At 43.2% G+C, this 10510-nt stretch overlaps 1 protein-coding gene across 2 annotated transcripts in view; it reads left to right on the top strand.

Moving 5' to 3' along the window:
- Positions 1-10510, top strand: part of LOC309702169 (protein NLRC3-like) — a 169338-nt gene that overhangs the window by 16217 nt on the left and 142611 nt on the right. The window contains exon 1 of one of the 2 annotated variants that reach the window (XM_082526633.1): positions 10043-10322. The exons of the other annotated variant lie outside the window; for it this stretch is intronic. The gene's annotated coding sequence lies outside the window, so the exon portion shown is untranslated. Of the gene's footprint in view, positions 1-10042; positions 10323-10510 lie in introns of those variants that run through there. 2 annotated transcript variants of the gene reach the window in all.

The following is a 10510-nucleotide window of genomic DNA, read 5'->3' as shown; positions in this document are numbered from 1 at the left end:
GTGTGTGCTGATGTGTTAACTTTAAAAATATGCCGTCTGACTGCTCAGACTGAGTCAGAGTAAAGTTCACATGCTGACGTGTGGAGACATGAAACCTTGTTGTAGCTGCAGGTGTGAACACACTGATCCCAGATCAGCTCTGCTGTATTTGTAACATGAACATTTCTGCTGCAAAGCTTCAAATGTTCAGCATGTTTCTCTGTTTCCAGTCTATAGATCCAGTCACACTTTCTACCTTCACCTGTGCAGTAAAGACTGAGAGCAGAGCTGAAACCAAGCGTCCAATCAGGGAGCAGCATCAACACCTGAGCTTCATTCAGACTCTGTTATTGAAGATGTTGTTGGTACAAAGTTCACCTGCTGCTCACATGAATCCATGAAAGATTTATTTCACTGAATGTTTCTTCAAAGCTCATTTCAACCTGTTGAAGTCATGAATGAAAGTGCAGACTGAGAGTGGATCACATGATGTTTGAGGTGTGTCATGTGACATGTTCAGTATTGTCACACATGTCTAGATTGTCCCTGATATCATAACTGCTCAAACACTGATGATTATATTTGAAGAATTATTCCTGATGGCAGCAAAGTTTGAATGGAGCTCTCTGTCTGTGCTGATTTGTCGCCCTCTGGAGGTCAAAGCACAAACCTACAGGGCAGCTGGGGAACAGCAGGGATCTGAAATCATACGAGATGTTAGTGAGAAGTTAGAACAAACGGACTTAAGATGGCTCGAAGTGATCAAAGTTGATCTAAAACAGAAGATAAATCCAAAGCAGCATCAGATGAATGTTACCATTTCCAGTTACGGTGCCCTTCATCTAATATGGAAATGTGTTGTTGTTTTTTTAGCCGTGTTGTTGTTCTTCCTATTGTGTTTAGGCCAGAGATGCTCTTCAAACAGCTGACAGACATGACCACATTACAAGAACATGGTGTGAGTCCGATTTGATATTCCAGTCAACGCTGAGAGACCTTAACCAGGAAGTCAGAGGTCAGCTGATGCTGCGAGCAGGAAGTGAACCAAGGCAAAGGTCCACTCTACTCAATCTCAAAGAAAATATGCTGGTATTTGTTGATGTTGATGGTACAATAAAAATATATAATATAATAAATAATAAAATATCATGTGATGATGAGATGTGTTGTTGGTGTTTGTATTTTCTGTAAATGTCTTTTTTAATGTAAATGCTTTGTTCCAGACGGACAGGGAATCAGTTGCTGTACGATGACATCATCTTCATGTTGACGAGGAGGGCGAGGAAAACTAGTTTAGTCCTGCAGATGGCGATCTTGCACCGTGTTCAGAGAGCCGACACTTTGATGGTGCTGCTCTACTCAGCTTACTTTAGCCTGGGTTGGACTCTATATGAGCAGCTTCCACTCTGGTTTCACTCTTAAACACACTTGTTTGATTTCACTTGTAAAAGTTGAAGAATAAATATTTTATTACAAAATTATTTGTTGATGCATTTTTTTAGGGTCAAATATCTTGTTTGATTTGAGGAATGAACTGTTAGGGTGGAAAAAGTGAATCAGGTTAAAATAGTGGTGCTTTATATCAGTGAAGATGTATAATGTAATTTAAAATGTTGATGATGGGTTGTAGTGGGCTTGTACTTACAAAACTGCCTCATTTTATTGGAACGATCCACAGTTGCATCCATTCACGGATGACATCTGACATCATTTGACATCTGGTCTGAACACGTTTGTACACAAGATGCCTCAGTTCTGGATGTTTCCACAGACTCCTCTGTGCACCTAAAGAAAAGGTCAAGGGTCAGCAGCACATGTAGTTGGGACAATTCTTCAGTCGCACAAACTACACAATCATTTTCCTCCAATGACGACTTTTCACTTGCAGAAATGGTCCTGTGTGATTTCCAGGCTGTGATATAAAAACTAGTTCCTAATGGCAGCGACTCACTCAGTAAACATGTGCTTCCTTCACCAACCTCACACACAGATCCAATAAGATCAGGAAGTGGGCAGTATAGTACAATATGTGTTATTCTGTGCTGCACTGCCCAAACTAAAGATCTGCTGAAGTGTTGGAAATGATCCAGATGTTTATTTTGGACGATACAGCAGAAGATCAGACATGAAAGTGGAGATAACACAGAAGACCTGCAGCAAAGGTCAGAGGTCAGACTGGGCCCTGGATTCAACAATGAGCCAATGATCATCAAGCAGTGACTAAAGCAGAGCCCTGACGTTCTGACATTCATCACACAGTCAGAACAAATGTCTGCTGATGACTTCATCTCATGAAACGACTGATAGATGTCAGTTCATTGATCAGCTGAGCTGCTGATCTTCATCGTCACAGAAACATTCAGCTTGTTTCAATCAGGAAATAACTCCCACTACTCCCAGTTTGAACTGTTCCCACTCAAAATGCTGTGAGAACAATGATCATTGTAGAACTTCACAAACATCACGTGTTGTTTTCCACATGTAAGATCAGCAAACACACAGAAACTTCCTGTTGCCACACACGGCCTCTAAAATCTCTTCCACGCTTTCTGTCTGAAGTCCACTCTCTGTGTCGGATCCACAGGAAACAACAAGATCTTATTAACATGGTTTTCAATGTGTCTCCTTCCAAAAAGTCCAACCAATGAACAAATGTGTGTATTTGTGGAGGCCGAACAAAAGCATGACACATTTCTCTGTTTCTATAAACTGGAGTCAAACACAAACATGAAGAGTTTCACTGACAGACTCCAAAATGCCCCCACAGTGGATCAAAGGGAAATCCTACAGTGTGGCCAGAGACTCTTAATGGCTCCAACATCAACACATCCACAATGTTGGATCCAGTTCTGCCTCACAGAGTTACTAAGACACACCCTCTGCCAGCATCACAACAGCTCCACCTGCTTCACCTGCCTCCTCAGCATCTGTACACCTGAAGAGAAAAGAAAGGCTCCAACAGCTCAAATCTACAAAGGATTCATGAAGTTTCATCCAACAATAACATGTTTGCCTTCCACAGTGTGCTGTTAGACACCACTGTACCTCTGCCATTTCAAAAAGAGCAGCTTGGGAACATTTTGGCTCCAAACACTTTGTGTTTAAGTTCTTTGTTTTCTTTGTGAAGCCGACAACATCTGGAGCTTTGTGACTCATAGAAACATCATTTTGTTCTTTAGATGACAGCAGATTGGGACTGAATAATCAATCACTATCAAACCAATAAAGACAAACATGCTGATTTTACAGGAACTTTGTTGGAGAAGCTGCAAAGACATGAAACTGGTGGAGATCCCAAACCAGTTGATAGTGCTGGTTATTCCAAATAAAGCTGTTTCCCTTTGAGATGAAATGACTTTCTGTCCTGATATATAATAAAGATGTTGTTGTTTTTGAGCCCCTGTATTAAAAGTAGTTTAAAGTCAGCTTGAGTTTGATGTCTTTATGTCAAAGCTGCTCATGATGTTGAGCTGCTGATGGAATAAAAACAATATAAAAGCATGTAGTCCAGACTTAAATGCAGCCTGTTGTTAGCTGAGGTCCACACACAGTGTTTGACAGTGTAAAGTGTGTGAAAGGGCTGCTGGTGGAGCTCACTAGGATGAGCAGGTGACCACGAGGTGGAGAGCAGCTGGCCTGGCTTTGACCCGGGCCACGCCCCCTTTCTCTCTGCTTTGCTGTCACTTATCTTCACTGCTCTGTCCAATAAAGCTGAAAAAGGCCCCGAATCAAAGAAATCTGCTGCAGCCTCTGAAATGTCTTCTGTTTCCTTCCCGACGGCTTTTTCACCGTCAGCCCATCAGACAGTCCAGCAGCATTTATGATGATGTCATGATGTTGAAGAGGCTGCTACGGTGGCCTCCCATGACCCCCAGCCTCATCACAGCTGAGATGCAGACATTTGAAAACATTCAGCAGACAACTGAATAACAGTCCAACACAACAGTCTGTGTGCAGACACACACTGACCTTTCATAGAGTCAAACACAGCTGGTTGAGTCATTTCTCTGTGAGTCTAAAGTGAATCTAGTATTTGAAAGTCCACTTCCTGTATTTGTTGTTGAAGACTTCTTCAGCTTCTTCTCAAGGACATCAGCTGCTTGTTTGGCAGCAGAGGCAGTTAAGAAGCTTCCTGAAAAACACTGAACAGTGAGTTCACTGTGGCATATGACAGATTCAGCTTTCTGTGTGCAAATGTGTCTGTGTCGACCTTTCAAATGCTGTTGAATCCAAAACATCAGCGGCTCCTCGGCTGCTCACTTCATGCACTTCTGTCTGTGTGACAGTCCAATGACATCACAGCTGTTTCCAGCCCCAGTGTCTCAGGACTGGACACCTTTAAACATGTCGAGGATCAAACAGCGTCCAGCTAAACACACATGAAACTATCAGAGCTGACAATCATTCCAATAACATCTAATGGTTCATGTATGTAGACACAGGACTACAAGGAAATGGCTCTCAGCATCTGGCTGTGGGAACACATGAGTCCCTGTTTGTGTTCAGATTGTGTGCATGTTTTAGACGTGTGTCACATGTAGAAACACAACAATCCCACAATGACACACAGATGTGTTTGACACAGCTGTGCAGCTGTAAGTTGTTTCTAATGATTCATTGAAGCTCTTCTAACATTCTGGAGACGATCAGTACATGAATCTGTTCAACACGACAACAATTTGACTTCAGTGTGAACGTTTGCATTAAATAACCTTCTTCATCCAGCTGACAGCATCTTCATCCTATGATGTGAACAGTTCCTCCTGTTGATGACAAACCTCTGACAGGATCTGCTTGAGGAGCTTTTTCATGTGCAGCTCTCTGAGCTCAGGGCTGAGCTGCTGTTTCATCTTTAAGAGCTGCTGCCTCCTCGCCGGACTTGTTCTCCTCTTCTTCTCCTAATGACACCATTTCTGCTACATATAAAATTCAATAAAGATGCTGACATGTATCTGTAGCAGCAACATCATTGAATCTAGAACAACTGGAGCCAAACCAGTGGCTCTGCTGGGATCACTGGTGAGCCAACACTTCCTTGTTGATGCAGATTTCAGGGCTTCCTTTTGCTCCTCCGTTATAACTGTTCTCTCTTCTCAACACATGATGACACAAAGGAATCAGCAGTGACAAAGATGATGCTGAAGAGAAGCACACACTTCACACATATAACAGACCAGTGCAGTTACACACACCTCTGCTCGACATCAGGCCTCAAACAAAGACACAAAACACTAACTTGACTCTAAACAGAAGAAACGAGCAGCTGTTTCTGTTCTGTGCTTATTTATATTTGACACACATGCTTCTCTTTGTGCAAACACACATCGCACTATAAGGGTAACCTCGCACACAATGATTGGACAGCACAGTGATGATGCTGGGAGATCCTATACGCAGCAACACAGAAACACTGAGAACTTTAAACAATGATGGAAAGTGTTATAAATGACTTGTTGGCCTCTGATCTGTCACAAACAGCTGAAACGTGTCTCTCATGAGTCACATGAAGGTTTTTGACAGAAAGGACAAAAAGTAGCTGCAGTCAGTTTGTGTCATTTTTATATTTATTCATCTGGGAGAAAAATCTGAGGGACATTAAAATGTGTTTTCAACAGAGACAAGAACATGAATATAACAGAACAGGTAAATGAACATGTTTCAAGTAAACAGCTGGACTGATCAGGTCCAAACACAGAGTGATAAACTTGTCAAACAGCTGTCATATCTTTATATAGAAGCTCTTTATAAATGCTGCTCACTGCAGTCTGTTTACTAATAATGTCAAAGTGTTAGAAACACAGAAACATCAGAATGGTCTTTGTTCACAGAAACCTGTCTGGGATCCTTTGTTGTTCTTTTGATGCAGAGTTACATTATAAATATAAAGAGTTATTTCAGAGTCTCATCAGTTTTCCTGCATGTCTTTATTTAACACATCAGCAGGGCTGAAGCTCTCATGTTAAACACACACTGATCTATGGACACGTTCATGTGTTTCTAACAGAACCAGGCTGTTATCAGCCTGCACTAACATTATGTCACACACACTGAATGTAACAGTGACAGTTTACATCATCACACAATCAGCTGTGATTGTTTCACTGTCATCAAACGAGTCAACAGGAAGTAGAATCAATAGAAACCAATCATTTACTGACAGCATGTCTGATGGAAATAAGTGCAGATTATGTATGAAGTCTAACTGCACACAGTAACTGTGTTACAATAAGGACTTAACAGCGCCCTCTGCTGGAGTGTTTCAGTACTGCGTTAACTAGAATACACCACCTCCTCCTCACACCACCTGCTACAGCTCTACTCTTCTATGACTACAGTCATCCACAGCACTGATGTGAGGTCACATGGTTCATATGTAAGGAGCACAGCTGACCTCAGGTCAGTTTAATGACTGTGAGCAGCAGCTGTGTTATTGTCACTGTGACAGGGAGACACTCTCAGACACAGCGCTCATGTCAGCTTGTTCTCATGCAGGAGGATCAGGAGCTCCATGTTTGTCTTTCTGTTTGAATCATGATGTGTTTGTGCCATCAGAGTCTGTCATGAGTACTCAGGGTTTCACAGCAGCTCTTCTGGATGCTGACGAGGACTCCAACCTCATGTTTCACCTCTCTGAGCTTCTGATGTCTGTGAACACTCGTGTTTCTTCTCTGGGCTCATCTGGACAAAAACACCTTTCTGTGTTTGGCTGCAGCCTCATTCTGACTGACAGGAAGTGTGTTATCCATGAGCTGCACTTCTGTGAGGAAGTTTCCTGCTGTGTTTCCTGTCTGTGGACAAACACGAGTGTTCCAGCTGAGGACTTGGTTCCTTCCACCTGTCCATACAGGACATCACGCTGTCTGCAGCTCTGTAAATGCAGCTCCAGGTCCTTCCACGTGCTGCTCTGTATTTGTGCAGTTTGTAGTGTGTCCTGGGAAACGTAGCACACATGGTGTTCTTCTGCTGTTTCCTCCTTTCACTGAGTGTGAAACACTGACGCTGTGCTGTTGTTCACAGAGGGGAGCTGATTCTAGCTGCAGCTGGACTCTGTCATCTAACTGAATGTGTTGGTGCTGATCACGGGGCTCTGAGGGGGGAGCAGCAGGAGGACTCTGGATGCTGACGTCAGTGTATCTGTGGAAGCTCCCACAGCGTGTCTGTCATTCAATATTGTGCTGTATATTGTATCTATGCAAAGATGAACAGACTGTGTGTTCACTGGTCTCTGTGCTGCAGCTCTGATGTCATCATCACTCCCTCCTCCACCCTCAGCAGTCCCAGCATGCTGCTGTGGTGCACCCCACCCTCACTCTACACCTGAGCCACAGACCACACCCTCCACCTCAATATACACCACAGTTTTCTCTGCTGTGGAAATGAGATCAGGAGGAAATCATCATTATTATTATTTAATAAACGCTCACATTAATGTGGGCTTATTTGTTTCATATTAGAAACATTAGTTGAGTGTTTTTAGTATAAAATGGTCAAAGTCCCTCTTTTTGCTCCTCCCCTCACCTGTGGATGGGCGGTGCTGTTACCGTGGTGACAGCTTGGATGTGTTTCAGTCCTGCCTGGTTATCACTGCAGGAATCTTTCACATTTATTACAGGTAATAACTCTGATTTTTCTGTGTATTATGAACCAAATGTATCCTGATACACACAGAGATGGATGAGCAGAGGGTTTTTTTGCAGTTTATGTAGTTACTATGGACTTAATGCACACATATTATTAAAATTAGGGCTATAACAGTTGTATTGATGTATAGCAACTTGAAATGCTCCCACAAATGGCTCCACAGCATGTAAAAATATAACAAAAGCTCTGGCGGACTTGGTTCTGTGGTCAGTCTTAAAGGGTGAAGTTAAACTCTGTAATCTTCACTGCGTCACAGAGTTCAGTGAGTCCCGTTATTCACAGTATCAATCAGATCATCAGAGAACAGCTGATCAGCAATCAGTGGTGCCAACAGCGCCTCCTGTGGTGAGAGGATGCAATAATGCAATGTAGCATTTTTCCACTCAACACTTGCAGTCATGGAAACTGTCTGTTGGATCTGTGTGACGTTGCTTTCTTGGTCAGAGTTCCTCACAAATGTCCAGATGATTCTTCTAATGAGGCGTCGACCATGTTTGCAGCTCTTTGGAAGAAAACGTCGCCCTTTGCCATCCTTACTTTTCTTTGACTTCTTCAAATGCAGCTGAACTCCAGCTGGTATTTTCTTGGACTTTGCAGCTGTTTCTGGTCATCAGTTCATTCCTGCAAACCTCTGAAGCTGAACAACAATGATGCTGCATTGCTGGCTGATCCCAAAAGGTTGATTCTGTTCATCTGGACGTTTTCAGAAACGTTTGCTCACTGATCAGGTGACTTCTTCAGTCTCAGCTGACTGCAGCTTTACAAGCTTACAAACAGCACATTTGCACAATGACTGAAAGCAGCAGCACCTGATATATATGATACTAATATAATACATATACATATATAATCCATACTAATGATGAAGGAACTGAGCTCACAGTCCATTGTTCATTCAGTGAACTACTCAGTTTATTTTGGGCCTCAGAAATGCTCACTCTGTTTGTACATCACTGTCAGCAATAGACTCATTCTGCTGTGTGGACAGGAACACATGTGACATCACTTCCTGTTTGTTTGTGACTGAAGAGGAAGAAGTTTACAAGGAATCATTTAGAAGAGTTTCAAACATCAACTGATTGAATCCATGAATCTGAAAACGTGTTTGTGAGTGAAAGAGACAGACATGTACAGACTGAACTATCTGTTCAACAGTCAGAGTGTTTCTGTAACAGGAGACACTCTTTACACTCCACTCAGCACAGGGACACTGAGGAACCACGAGACCAGACCATAAACCCAGGATAAAGAGTTTGAGTGAATGTGGTGTTGAAGGTGTGGAGGTGGATCAGAGTGTCAGAGGAGACTCTGTAGAAGGACAGAGTGCCAGCAGGACAGTCCACATACACTGCTGCTCTGTTAGAGACAGAGGAGGAGGAGGATGAGATGGATGTTACTCTGTTATTGTGCCAGACAGAATGAGGACCATCGTCAGAGCACCACAGACTCCAGGACTGATCATTGCGTCCAAACACACAGTCTCCTTTCCTTCTGATGCTTCTGTAACTCACTGATATAAAAACGCTTCCTCTCCACTCGACCTCCCAGTAACAGCGACCAGTCAGACCATTTCTACACAGCAGCTGATAAACATCAAATCTGTCTGGGTGATCAGGATATGACTGAACCTCCTCCACACGTGTCACCTTCCTGTTGTTGTCAGACAGTTGGAGGTTTGTGTGCACTGTGTTTGTGTCGATTGTGAGTTGACAGGAATCTGATGGAGAGAACAAACACAATCCAGCTGCAGTTATTGATCCATCATCTGTTCATTGATTGACACTTTGATGATGACTCCTGACATGATGAAGATGGTTGAATGTGTGCTGCTTTGTTTTCATGAATCCCATTAAAAACACACTTACACTTCCTCAGACCTGGTCTCAACCATCGGACTCCAGCAGGCTCCACCCTGAAAGGAGGAGGGGGGTCAGAGCAGCACAGTCAGCATGCACACATGGACATTACATGGCTCTCACACACACACTGTTACACACTGAGCTCAAAGCTCGGCTTCACTGTTTTATTCAAAGAAATCTACATTTATTTATCAGCACATTTAAAAACAGCTTGAGCCAAAGTGCTGCACAGAGTAGAGAGAAAATAGGAAACATACACAGTAATGACTATAAAGACTGGTCAGGATTGAAAGCTACAGAGTACAAATGTGTTTCCAACCGGCTTTTAAAAATGTCCAGTGTTGGTGACGACCTGATGTGAAGGGCGACTGTTCCAGAGTTTGGCTGCAGCCATCGATAAAGCTCACCTCTGTTTTTACGTCTAGTTCTGGTCAGAAGCTGCTTATCTGCAGACCTGAGGGCTCCACTTGGATTCTTTTGTTAAAGAGAGATAAGATGGAGCCAATCCATTCACAGATTTAAAGACAACCAGATCTGGAAGTGGATTCTACCACGTACTGGTAACCAGTGGAAGAAGCTGGTGATGGGTCGTCTAGCACAGACCCACCGCTGGAACCAGACAATTGATGAGGGAGAGAACTGTGACAGCGCCGTTCCTTCACTTGACCTCAGTCGCTCTCGTCTGCTCCCTCGTAACACTGCTCTTTATTGAGCTTACATGAATATGCACAAGTTCATTATGACGTCTTACACAGGTATGAACAAAGAGTACCAGTCTGTGCATAGTGTGTGTGTGTGTGTGTGTGTGTGTGTGTGTGTGTGTGTCTGTGTGTGTGTGTGTGTGTCTGTGTGTGTGTGTCTGTGTCTGTCTGTGTGTACGTGAGTGTGTGTGTGTGTGTACGTGAGTGTGTGTGTGTGTGTGTGTGTGTCTGTGTGTGTGTCTGTGTGCGTGTGTGTACGTGAGTGTGTGTGTGTGTGTGTGTGTGTCTGTGTGTGTGTCTGTGTGCGTGTGTGTGTGTGTGTGTGTGTGT

This window comes from Aulonocara stuartgranti (assembly GCF_965226115.1).
Source record: "Aulonocara stuartgranti genome assembly, chromosome: 3".
NCBI classification, from domain to species: Eukaryota; Metazoa; Chordata; class Actinopteri; order Cichliformes; family Cichlidae; genus Aulonocara; species Aulonocara stuartgranti.
Note: the sequence above shows the minus strand (reverse complement) of the source record. Positions and strands in the feature narration are given on the sequence as shown.